Here is a 14,205-nt window from a genome sequence, read left to right as displayed (position 1 = left end):
TAAAAACTTTCCCATATCACACAAAATGACAAATATTTCTAATCTAATACCGTAAAAGCATACAACATCTTGATATAATTTGAGACGAAACTTCCGCGGCACATAATATTACATGTGGTATCATCGCTACTCGGGCAGCACTGACAGTGTCCTTCCAAAGTTGTTGCTTGTAAACGTAACAAAGTAAGTAGTATTTATTGAGAAATTGACATTGATTTTTTATTCAAATATATTTCTGAATTAATAATACGATCTCATGAGGCACTTTTCCGTAAACAAGTCAACGCCATGTTTGACACTTAAAGCAAAATTAAAGCATTATTTTCTTTGGAAGGTAAATTAAGACTATGTCTCAAATTAGGTGCGTAAGTCTCAATAAATTTAGTCTCAAATCTCTACTGATAGTTAAGTTTAATAATTAGGAGAAAACAAAATTATTTGATAATTAGGTACGACTACAGTAGTTATTTTATTACAGAAAAGTATAGACTGAAGATAGTGTATGCATTTTAATATTTGTTAATTGTTCTAGCATTATACATGTCTCAAATTACACACAGTCTCCATTTTGAGTATTAAATTTGTTTTTTTTTCGATTTTTGAAAGAGGTTTAATTTTGTTTTTGATTGGAGTTTTTTTATTTGATGACGTAATCGTGTCTAATTGTATCATGTTTTTTAATTTCTCTAATTGTGCATGACATATTTACAATATTAATTGTGGAAACTGAAATTTAAAAAAATAAATTATTGTATCATGGTTAAAGCAGTAAAATGCTACATGGGAAACTATGACTTTCTTATTGTACCTCATGTTTGCAACATTTGCAGGTAAATTGAGACATATTTTTTTTTTTTTAAATTGAAGGATATTAATATGTCCACACGTGTGGTATGCTTCTATTACCTGAAACATAGACTCAAAATTATGTTAACATTTGAAAGCTAAGTATTAAATAATCTACCAATTAATATATAAAGACGCACCCGGAACCCTCTAAAATTATGACACTTACTCATGCCCAAACGCTCAGTCCTGCCCTAAGTATATTTAGTCGTTCTTTAACCGTGGCGTAATGGTCAACACATTTACCTACCATGCAAGAGGTTTCGGGTTCGATTCCCGACATGGTTAATATCAAATATTTATTTGAAGATGAAACCGATCATCTGACCACCCGAAGCATGAAACCGATCATCTGACCATCATGTAACAATAATGATCAAGATACGCTGCGATTGGTGTACCAATGCAGCGCCCTATGTACCATTAGGTGCGGAAAGGGAACGATGATGATGATCTACCATGGGCTGGTTTATTGTCATAAGCACTGTTAATGTGCAGGCGTCAGCATTCCCTTTTCTGAAGTGTTTTCGAACTCTGTTATAATAATGTTGACCATGATACTTATTATATACTAAATTACATAACATGTTATATTACAGGCTGGGATTTGCGCCACATGCCGAGTGGCCTAATTACTGTGATGAATAATTAGAGCACGTAACCCAGGTTTAAGAAGAAAAAAAAATGTGTTGACTACGGAAGCCGCCTATATAACAGTCATGTTCAACTGAATTTTTAATTTATTAAAATAATTTGTAATTATCAAATAAATGATAGAAAAGGATAACTAAGTAAAACATTAATAAAAAAAAACATATTCACGTAATAGTTAAAAGCTTAAAAAAAATATCATACATAATTGGTTTTTAATTATTATTTTGAAGGCGCTAATCTTCAAAGATTTACGTTTTTAAAATCCACAGATTATATTTATCGAGTATATAATTTAGCCAGGCCGAAAATTCATATTTTGAGAAATATATTATGCCAGCGAGATTACGAGAAGTCTAGTGTGCAGTGTGCAGTGTGCAGGTGGGTAGGTATGCAGGCGCAGGTAATGCAGTACTGGTCACGTGGCTCCGGGAGCAATCGAAGCTCTAGAATACAGACCTGTCATGTTTTGTTTTTTTTGTTATGTATGTACATAATTCGCGATCATTAGCACCGAGTACTTTCAGTAGACGAAGAGAGGAGAATGGGAGAGAGGAGACGGAAGACAAACCGCACAAAACTGTACCTCGCATAATAAAATGTTTGCTTGCGTATCGGTCACCGTGGGAATGATTCCTTTGGATTTACTTGTTTGAAGATATCCCCCTTTAACAATGAGCCAGTGATGCACGAGATTGTCTTCGAAAATAATTAAATAACTGATTTCTAAATTCATTTAATAAAACACTTTGTTGTGAGACCACTGGAATTTCTTATGGAGCAGTACGATATATGTAACTAGTTTCGAAAGGGACAGATCTTTCCATCTACAGGAGAAGTTATAAATATGGATGTGAAGAACTGTACTGAAGGCAATGTTCGTATGTGTGTCCTCAGTAGACTGAATAACTACTGGACCGATTTACGTGCGATTTTCAGCGAAATGTAGTCTTTGTCAGGAGCATATTTACAGCTATTAAAATCTAAAATTTAATAAGCAGAAAAAAGTTATGAGCGTAAATGTTTTTTTCATCGTTAACCAGGGCTACATTCACCGAGAATGCATATACAAAAAAGGAAAAATGTTATTTTTTGTGTAAAATGTTTTTTTTTTTAATGTTTACAAAAAACATTCGTTTAAATGGATCGCAATCAGATTATTTCCTCAAATTCCTTATAATTTCTACCCATTTATTTCTTTTTACTGGATTTTTGGTAATACTAAAATAACATTATATGATATTCAATACATTTTTAAAAATCGTATTCCAGCATCAAGTGCATCCCTGTTGGCCAAAAGAGCAGAGTTTAACATTTATAAAAATAATTCTAAATTATAATATTTATTATTTTAAGTTATAGAATTAAATAATTAACAAGTACCTAGGTAATTACTTACAACCAAAAGGTTACATCATCTTTTTTACGTTTACCCAAACGGTTTTTATACGCTTTCAAGACACAATCCGGCATTTTAGTTTGAATTAAAGCTCACGTCAAAATCCGGCGGGCGGTTAAATAACGGCTAAATACGCGTTGGGCATGAGTTAAATGTCATAGTTTTAGAGGGTATAGTCTTATTTAAGAAAACCGAACCTGTTTCTATGGTTATGTAAAAGCATTATAAAACAAAATTTGTAAATATACATAATATTTTATCTTAAGAGGATTCGCAGTCTGACTTCGCTTCATAAACAAGTATTCCCGTGTTTTCTACCTGGATTATGGCACTAGAGCATTGATTTTTTTTCACACCATGGATATTTACCATTGGCGTGCCCCTATTGTTTTTGTTGTTGTTGATAAATTGTTTACTATAGGAACTAGAACCATCCAAAAACCCATAAAAGCGCCCAGTTTTATCCGCTGTCTTCGGGCGCACGGTACATAAATATGATAACTATTTTTGAAAAACGCTAAAAGGACATTCTGATACTCTGTCTAAAAAAATAACAAAGTTGGTTCAGTTCTGAGGTGCGGAAAATGGGACAACGAAACGTCAATTTTGTCTATCTTAGTTATGCATAAAAGGTCCGAAATGCAGTGGTCGTTTTCGCATAGCATCGGGGAGGCATATTCAAGACAGGGAAACAATATTCAAATACCTATTTATCAAAATTCACCGTCACCGCATATCCTCATAATTTATGCAACTCGAAACACAAAAATAATCATGTACATAACGCATTTTTATTAAATACAATAATTGATATGAAACATTCGATTATGTTCATTAAATAAATATACGAGTATGTACTCAAATCTATAGCAAAGCATTGCCGGGTTTAGCTCGTATATTATAAACTTCAGAAAATAAATGCAGAAACAATAATACGTACCTTCCAATATGTTATTTCACATGTTAATGCCGATTCAAAAAAATTGCAAATTTCGTAAAACAATATCATATTCTCTACCCGAAATTCTCAATATTTTCTGGACTAAAATTCAACCGCTTTATTTTGCAAATCAACAAGACAGAAACCGAAAAACAATAATTTAATATTAATCAAGATTACCGCATTACTTGCCATTTTCAACAAACCCAAAAATAGAAACTCACACCAGAAAACATAATTGTTGCGGTTTCTTCCATAAATAAAGTAAAAACATTCGTAAACAATTACTATCATAATCGCTTTAAATGTTATACTCGTAAGTCATAATTCGATGGTGTTTTGGAAAAAGAATGATTTTGATTGGACAGGAGGTTGTTCTGTTGTCAATGCCATATATTTTAGGAAACATAAAGATACGTGTGTATGGCGTGTTCGCGTTACCGACATAAACCATCAAATGAATACTGTTCGCATTTCCATTTCGATTTACGGAATTAAAATCGACATTACGCGAGCAGGCCAGTAGGCCAGTAGGCACATCACCAAATCCGACAGTCGACAAAACGTCATGCGTCGGACGGACAATAAAAATACTACAAAAAATCGAGACAATAACGCTTTTATGTAAATACATTACAAAATTAAAAAATGTATTGGTATTTACATAGTTACCCGACTTTTTATAATAGATACATACATACCTACCACAGAATGCAAACATTTCAAACTGTTAAAACAAATAATATAAAATTTATATTTGAAGCACTAACTTTGTGATTATTCATTATAAATAAAAGAATATAAAACGACTTTGTTTTCAACCACGTATTTTTATTTTTTCTACCGACCGGTTTCAAAGTTTCACATGCCTCTTTATCAAGGTATACTTAACTAATGAATCTCATCTTATTTTAACAATTCACATCTTTACAAGAGCAACTTGTCGGCCTCGTGGTGTAATGGTTAGCGCATTTGCCAACCGTGCAAGAGGTCTCGGGTTCGATTCTCGACGTGGTTGATATGGAATATTGATTTAAAAGGGTGTTTTCACACTGCAATATTTCATAGTCCCTGGACTGGTACCTGAAGCGTAAGACTGATCACCTTACCTTCATGCAACAAAAATGATCAAAATACGCTGCGATCGGTGTACCAATGGAGTGCCCTATGCACCGTTAGGTGCGGAAAGGGAATGATGATGATGTTGACAAGAGCAACATGACAAAGAGACTCGACTTATTCGCTCCATACTTTTCGATGCATGATATATTTATTCGATAATATTTAGCAATCACTGTTAAAATAAATCAATAAAATCTCGTAGACTTAAATACCAAAACTTTATAAATATAAAGCCGTTTGGACGTGGAGACTCGGAAAACCCCATAGGTGAAAAGCAAATAAAAACATAATCAAGACTAGTTTAGAAACAGACGTCCAATGAGGGAGTTAAGAGGTTTTTTTATATTTTTAGTTAAAATGCAATGTTTCACGAGGCATGCTGCGTTTTAGTTGGTTTTTGAAGAAAACTGATAGCAGATACTAACTTCTTTCGAGTATGAGCCCTCGAGGTGATTTACCCAAAAAAATGTGCTATATGAATTATCCGAAATAAATAAAGCAGTTAGAATAAAAACACACATTAACTTTTACAAATAAAAGTATTCAATATAATTAAGCTAAAAATATTATTTGAAAACAGCATTTTAGTCATTGATATATACATGCTAGATGCGGCACTAACCACCGGTCTTGTGTTCCATTCAACCTAAGTTCCGTAACCCAACATGTAGTCTTTGAATTCACAGTAAACTGGCGTAGACAGTTAGTCATGTTTACTCTACTGCGCGTTTTGCGCGGCAATGTTAGTTACTTTGTTAGTTTCGACGCAATTTTTTCGGAACATAATTTCAAACTGTCGTTCTATGAAGCATCATCTCTATTTGATTATAAAATTTCGTATAGGTAGGTATTTAGTTTACTACCTTCCAGTTGTAGTAGTGAAAAAGGGTCGGATACACTAAGAGCTAATGAAACGCTAATTACAAATCATAAATTAACTAAAAAAACAACAAAATGTGAGTTGCGGCGGTTCAGGCTCCGCACGGCGCAGGGAGCGGGGAGTGAGTGTCGGCGGGCGGACCGAGTGCGGAGTGCGGAGTCGCTGCGGAGTCGCGGCGCGCACCGGGCGGGCGGGCAGGTATCGGGCGGGCTCGTCTCGACCCGGTGCCGGTGAAAGGACTCCTCGACACTCGCACCGTGAGTCGCTATTGCTAAAGCTGTACTAATAAACAACCTTACAATGTACGGAATCCGTATTGCGTATTATCGCATCATTATACTATTCCCGAGAGTGTACTTTCATACTATTCATACTTAATGTTGGTATTTCAAGCACGAATAATAATAAGAATGCATTTTTGCCCAGAATTCTAAATAATTATAACACGTTTTTTGTTAAAATAAATATATATTTCCTCACTTTAAGCAAATTTAGAGAAAATGCTAGAACTCTAATTAAAAATAATAATTATAATTTAATCTAACTGTACCTACCTGATATTTTTTTTTGTACACTTTAATATTTTATTTTATTTTATTTTATTTGGGAAATCAACAGTTCTACATACATATTTTTAGTAAACAAACAGATATAGTGTATAAATTCAGAACTAATAACAGATTTCCACATAGTATACAAAGTTAGTAAAGAAAATATTACATATCAAATAAATACATACAATTTATACGTATAAAAATGTTATTTTCATGTACTCAATAATCAAGGATTTTTAAAATATTTATTTTAAGAACATTAAGTTACTGTAAATTGGGCGGGATTTGGACAAAAATGCTTGAAGAGAGGATAAGGAGGGGAGGGGAAATGTACATATTTATTATTATAATGTCTACTAAGTTACATAATACATTTTTAGTGTAAATTTTAAATCTGAGTGATGTTTGTGTAATCTATATTTTTAAATTTTGTATTGTACATTGAAAAAGTCCTACGAAAAAAAGCATTTTTAACATACGATGTTTTACTTATTGGTACATGAAACAGGTGGTACCGTCTACAAATCCTGGCTGGCACATGTATTGTTATTAAACCAAGCAGCTCTGTACAGTCAACCATTCCTGTCATAATTTTGTAAAGCAGTAGTTGGTCCGCACACACTCTGCGGTATTGTAGAGAAATGATTCCATGGAAGGTGGAGGCAGTGAGAGTAGATACATAAGAAATACCGGTTTTGTATTTAAGGTACTTTATAAATTTGTTTTGAATATTTTATATTCTACTTATATTGTAATTATTTTCTCTTGTTTCAAAGAAGAAAAAAGGGAGGACTGATAGCTCCGCTCCGTATGGATCCGCCGGCGAAAGGATTTTTAAGTCCGAGTAAATAAAAAACTTTTTATTTTATTATTTCATTATTATTGTAATATTTTATTTAGTTTTTACGCGTGGAATGATGCGGAGTGGCTATTTCAATGTACGCTTTTTTTTTTACTTTTTTTGACATTGTATTTAGTAATGTATAGAAAACTATAATTGGCCTATAATTTTGGTTTATTTGTAAATATTAATTTTTTGTTGTAATGGCTGTTGTTTTCTTTTAATAAATAAAATAAAATAAAAATACAATGGGTAAAATCTATGCTTCCATAGAGCAGATTTTAACAAATCGTCAGATTCTTACGGTGTCACGTTTACCGTAATTAGTCATTTGGAAATTGTACAAAAAATTCATATCCGTAAATATATAATATAAAGTTGCTAATCTGCTGGGTATAATTACGAGGAAACAAAAAACACTGTTTGCAAATAGGAAAGACGTGAGTGATTACTTATTTGATTTCGTAAATTAATTGTGGGTTCGAATCCCTTAATTAACAAATTTGCACGATTAATCAATAGGTGGCGTAACTATTCAAGGAAGGATATGAAAATCTATATTAATTTAAGTAATATATTACATTATGTCCTTCAAAATAGGTATCATTTTCATCTAACGATATATTTGCGGACGAAATAATGTACATTACGAGTAATCTCAACGTTTAGCGCTATTATCGTTCAATTACACGTGAACACAACATGTACAAAAAGGTAAAAAAAAGAAAGTTTATCATGTATAACTAGATGTAATCAATTTATTGTTGAGACTACTAATGTTGTTTTAATATTTTTTCATTAATGTAGCTCCTTAACGACTCGAATTTCGCGTAATAATTTGAATAGCTATTTATATAATTTAAGCGTGATAAAAATCATATTTTACATTTTTAATCTAAAATAAAATGCCATAAAATAGATGCTTACACAAACGTTGAACGACTAATTGAAATTGATATGTTAAATTCTTAGGGCTAACAATAGATATACACGGAAATTCGTATCAATTATTTAATTAGCGAAATAGCAACATTATCGAATCTTTCTTTAAAAAGGAAAAACTTCGATCCAAAAACGGAAAAAAATATAATGCATCGAAGCCTATGTAAGATCTAAAATATGTTATATGCAACAGTTATGGGGAACGGGAAACCAAAATGACAAAAAGACAACAAAGCAGCAAAATAAAACATTGAAATTATATGACCTCCCTTATCTAACAGCAACTAAAGAACTCTTTAATCGAACTAAACAATAAACGTAACTGAACTTTTTTAACTGGACTCCTTAAAATTTAACAAATTACAACAGGAATGGAGAATACCTTAAAGAAGGGAATATGGAAGTCTAGGCATTTGCAGGGCTATGACCTGTCAATGGCTGGTTTAAGTGGCCACTTCACACACTGTGTAACATTCACCATTTTGTTTGAACATCCATATATCTTCAATTCTTCTTCGCTGGTATTCCAAACGCTCTCGCGGCCATATTATCTATCTCGTGTGTTTACCTACAAGATACACGCACCATAATAGCACCCCAGGGCCGCGATTACGAACGGGTATCTTTATCGATATATACAGAGACGGTATAAACTAATATTGATATTTATGTACGAAAACGCGTATATTTGTATGGAAATTCAAAGAATCTTCGTCGGTAACCGGTAATTGAACATGTTACTACTACTACCATCACGCCATTTTTCCGTAGGGGTAGGCAGAGAGAATGGACCGCCACACACGTCTATCCTGGCATAAATTCCTAGCTTCTTCCACATTCATACATCTTGTCATACACGCCCTTCGGTTCTGTTTGCTTTTGACACGAAAGAAAAATTGTAAACATATTATATTTTTCATGCAGAAAACTGAATTTTACTTTTTAGATAAAATTGAAGATAAATTTTAACTTCCCATCAGAATACGTACCCAGGGCTATCAGGAGTGGGTAAAGGAATTGTAATAAATAAATATTAAAAAATATACATTAATAAGTGTCCTCGGCACGGGTAACCCCCAGAGAGTTCACATTATTTTAATTATTAATCATTGTTTATAATGTGAAAAAATGCATAAATAAATAATAGTGATGATAAGATATGGCTTACGGTACAAGACTCGTCCCTAAAACGTAGGTAAGTCGACATACTCGCAGATACGACTTCTGTAGATATATTTTATGAACTTATTTACATTTTAAAATCAAACGAATCAATGTAAGAATTTTTTATTATATCTATGATGTTATTCATTCATAAGGAGAAATCAATACGACAGAATCGTGTATGATATTATGTATTTAAATTTGGTAATTTGTACAGTAAGGCCTTTCCTTAATCGGGTCGGGGTATTCCGGGTGGAGTTATGCAGTGGCTTCATCTTAGTGTGCGAAAAAAGATCGGATACAAATCTCTCGCACTCAGAATAAAAATAGTGAGATTAGCTATATAAATACTACCATAGAATACGCGAGCTGAGGGGTTGCGATTAGAGATGCAAGGCGGTAAAATTACCGCGGTATTTTGCGGGAATCTTACCAGATTTTGGTAAAATACGGTATTTTTCGGTAAGAAACGAATTTGACGTACTAATTTTTATTTTTCAAAGATATTACAAATACGAGTAGCTTTGTTTTAGGACATTTTACATGACTGCAAAAACCAGGTTTTACAAATATACAGGCGGTAGGTATTACAAATACTTTAAACGGGTACATTATAATATAAAAATAATTTTATATAACATAATGCCACTTCAGGTTAGCCTGCTTAACAAGGCATCAAGTTCTCGGCGTCTTAGACCTCCGCTGCTAATTTAGTTGGTAGTTCATGTCACAACTACGAGGTGCGAACCTGACTTGTGAGGATGCACAGGAGCTGGCATCCGACCGAGATGCCTGGAGGATCTTTGTGAACACCATATGCTCCAACTAGGTAGCGGAATGATGATGATGATGATTTTGGTAGGTCAACTATCAAACAATTAGTAAAAAGTTAGTGCAAATAGCGCTTTTCCGCTATTTTGATAAAATGTATTTGATGTTCAAACGTGTATCTTGGAAAGTATTGATCCTACGAACAAAAAAAAATATTGCGATTTTTAAGTAAGTTTTATTTTCTCAGACTTTCGTAATTTTTTTTCTATAAAACCTTCAGGGACGTAATTATATACAAAAAACTGATTTTAGGCACCATTTTTTCAAAATCACGGCATGAGCGGTGGTCGTTCAAGGTCACAAACTTAAGGTTTTACCAAGGACCCTATGTCCACCGATCCTGTTAAGTTTTAAAACCATTTTTCTAAAAAAGTGAAAAAAGTACATACCGAATGACCTTGAACATCCCATACTTCTAATAAATCTCGACAACCACCCGATGAATCGAAACCTGATGTTTGCAGTCATGTAAAGTGTCCTAAAACAAAGCTACTCGTATTTGTAATATATTTGAAAAATAAAAATTAGTGCGTCAAATTCGTTTCTTACCGTAAAATATCGTAATTTACGGTATTTTACCGCGACTTTTGGTAAAATAACGTAATTTTACATCCCTAGTTGCGATGCATGCTAGGGTAATTTGGGAACGACTGCAAGTATACGTCTGGTTAGAGTCTAGGGCTTCAGGAGTTACCGAGACCGAGAGCTCGGTGCTGATGTTGACTCCGAGAATTCTCGTTCTCCCCGTCAGCTCATACCGAAATAAAAGGTTTTCGGCATACTAAAGAACAATAACACCCAAATGGCCAAAAACAAGACGCATCAAATTAAACTTTATCGCAAGTTCCATGCGTCATTATGATTTTCCCCGCTGTTTTTGTATCACCTTTTGATACTTTTAAGATCGCGACTGTAAATATATTTCACTAATTTAAAGAATATGATTTTCGCAAGCTGAAAACAGCTCTCAATCATTACTGGCCAATTCATATTTTGATCTAAATTTGTTGCAACAGAGAGGGAAAACATTTTTGAGAAGGGAAAATGGCTGTCTAAGCATTTACAGGGCTTATGACCTGTCATCGGCTGGTTTAAGTGGCCACTTTACGCACTGTAACATTCACCATTCTGCCTATGTTTAAACATCTACATTTCCTCAACTCTTTCACCTGTTGACTTCTGTGGAGTAAAAGAGCTGAAAACTTTTTAAGCCCTGTAATGCCTAGACTTCCATTCCCTTCCCAAAAATGTTGCACGAGTGATACTTTAATCCACAAATTTGGAATATCCAGTGACCGGTTTCATCGCTTTCGCGACATCTTCGAGACTGGTATCTTTATTAAAGAGTTAAATGTATTTTTTATACAAAACAGAGGTAAGGATAGATAATTCAAAGTTATATGTAAGTAAATTAAATAAAGTAATTTTATCTTAAGGATCATTATCAAAAAAATTATAAAAATTTATAATAAATAGCATTATATCAACTCATTAGTTAACCCAAAGAATTTTTTTTACATAATACATTACGAAATACATTTAACTCTTTAATAAAGATACCAGTCTCGAAGATGTCGCGAAAGCGATGAAACCGGTCACTGGATATTCCAAATTTGTGGATTAAAGTATCACTCGTGTTTTATTTATATAATATATTGGACATCGATTCTATTGCTTCGCTGGTGTTTATTATCGTTTTATGGATACGGTCATTTCGAATACAAACACATCGGCTAATACAGTCCGTAACGGTGTTTCGGTCCCGACTCCTGGGCCCCGATTACAAGGGGAAGTTAACATTTATCTACAAAGTAACATTAAGTTTTCTGTATGAAAAGCCGAATATGCATACCATTTTTTCTTCTAAACATGCTCAATTATAGGTTACCGACGAAGATACTTTAAATGTCCACGCGAATATATCGGATATCGGATTTTCTTTATAGACAGGCGAAGATAACTCCGTTAACCTCCCATTGTAATCGGGGCCCTTCCGGGGGGAAACTCGTGCGGAATTTGCGACCGAGGAAGTAGAGTGAAAGCGCTTCCGCGGGTGGGGTGGGTTAGTTCAACCCGAGGGGAGAAAGATTGCCGGAGTATTTTTAAGCATCATTATGATTGTGTCATTTTATTGCCGTTTATTTTCGCGCAACAGATCGAGAGGCCCAACTATTACAGGCTTAAATAAAATCACTTTTTTGTGATCTCCCCGGGACCCCCGTGCGTGACGCCAGTGTCTCAGTCAATAAAATAATACATTTGAACTAATATCTACGACAACTGCGTACTACTACTACCATCACGCCATTTCCCCGTAGGGGTAGGCAGAGAGAATGGATCGCCACAGGCGTCTATCCTGGCATACATGCCCTTCGGTCCCGTCTGCTTTTGACATGACCAGACTTAAGATTTTGGTTTATCTGATCATGCCACGTCTTCTTCGGTCGTCCTCGTCTCACGTTGCTGTTCATTTTCGCCATTGTTTAACCATTCGTTCTACATGACCGCAGAAGATCTCAGAGACCCTTTCTTAATCTTATCAAGTATACTTGACTCAGATTTACACTCTCGCCTAATTTCATCATTCGTAACCCTGCCATACAATTATTTCCCACACATTCGTCTAAGATAACGCATTTCGACCGAATTCACTTGGCTTTTATCCCTCCTCTGCCAGTTCCATGTTTCACTTCCATACATAGGTGTTGGGACTAAAAGTCCAGTTTAGCTTCGATTGACCTATTTTTATAAGCAATGAGGAACTCAGCCCTACGGGAAATTGGATACAAAAAATGTTTTCTTACGCGGGGTAAAAATTAGAGCATTAAATTGTACTGCAAAGTTTCTTGAAAATGTACTGAAAAAATAATAAAAAATACTTTGATAAAAACGCACTACTTTAAATGACGTCACTGGTTCATGTGAATCAACCTATGATCTGAGAGCTATGGAAGATTTCCGGTCTGCTTGTCGCTTCTGGACCAATAGGAGGAACTGAATGAGAATAAGCGGAAATGAACCTCTGACGTTACACGCGGAGTTATTTCAGAAATACAAAACTTTGAAAAAGCGTAGCGCCGATAATACGATATATAAAAATTAAAAAAAAAAAAAATTGACTTAGTTTAACAGTCTATTAACAAATAAAAAATTCAAAAAAAAACACTGAACTTCCTCATTACTGTGCTTAATGCGCCGTTCATTTTGCTGCCCGCATTCACTCTCTTTCCAACATCTTTTTCAATTCTTCCATATCTTGAAAACATGCTTCCCAGATACACAGATTCTTTTTCTTGTTCGAGACATTCGTTGTTTACGTTTATTATGCAGTCAGTAACCTCACTTCCCCTTTCAAATACCATCACTTTTGACTTACTTTCGTTCATCGCCAATTCGCTCTCCGGCCATACATCATACGTTCTAGAGACTATTTTTTTGCAAATTCTCGTTGCTGCTTGCTAACAGAACTGCATCAGCAGCATACAACAAGCAGCTTACCGAAAAATTATCCATTTTTGCTCCAATACCCATACATTGTATCTCTTTCATACAGTCCGTGTATAGATTAAACAACCACGGTGACATTACACATCCCTGTCTCACGCCTTTTGAGATCGCAAACCAAACGTGACCATCATTATTGAAAATAACAACAGTTTCATTTATGGTTATGTAAACCGTAATTATTTAGGAGACAATAAACATCGTTTAATGAAAGGTATCAAATAATTTACAGTATGTATCTCTGGTGTTTTTTTACCGTAATTTCATAATTAGAGAAGATTTTAATAACAAGTACGATTATTTATTATTAAGTAATTAGACCAATATCATTTTTATATTCTCGCCCACTGTGATTCGCTTTGTAGAGTCGATAGTGGGTATGTTATTAGCAGTTTTGCCGAAAAATACCACTCCAAAAGTGAACCATTATCATAACGTCGGTCTAGCATTGGCACATTGCAATTTCTGGCCGTGTCGGTTTACGATGCGAGACAATACAATAAAAACATTTTATTTAAATATTTAATTAAT

General features: G+C 34.2%; 1 protein-coding gene across 4 annotated transcripts in view; it reads right to left on the bottom strand.

The window, feature by feature from the left end:
* Positions 1 to 14,205, bottom strand: part of skd (mediator complex subunit skuld) — an 85,168-nt gene that overhangs the window by 69,528 nt on the left and 1,435 nt on the right. The gene's annotated exons all lie outside the window — the stretch shown is intronic.

The sequence above is a fragment of the Micrasema longulum genome, unplaced genomic scaffold (genome assembly GCF_059751315.1).
Source record: "Micrasema longulum isolate JH-2025_06_02 unplaced genomic scaffold, ASM5975131v1 h1tg000705l, whole genome shotgun sequence".
NCBI classification, from domain to species: domain Eukaryota; kingdom Metazoa; phylum Arthropoda; class Insecta; order Trichoptera; family Brachycentridae; genus Micrasema; species Micrasema longulum.
The sequence above is the reverse complement of the archived record's forward strand: the minus strand, read 5'-3'. Positions and strand labels throughout refer to the sequence as shown.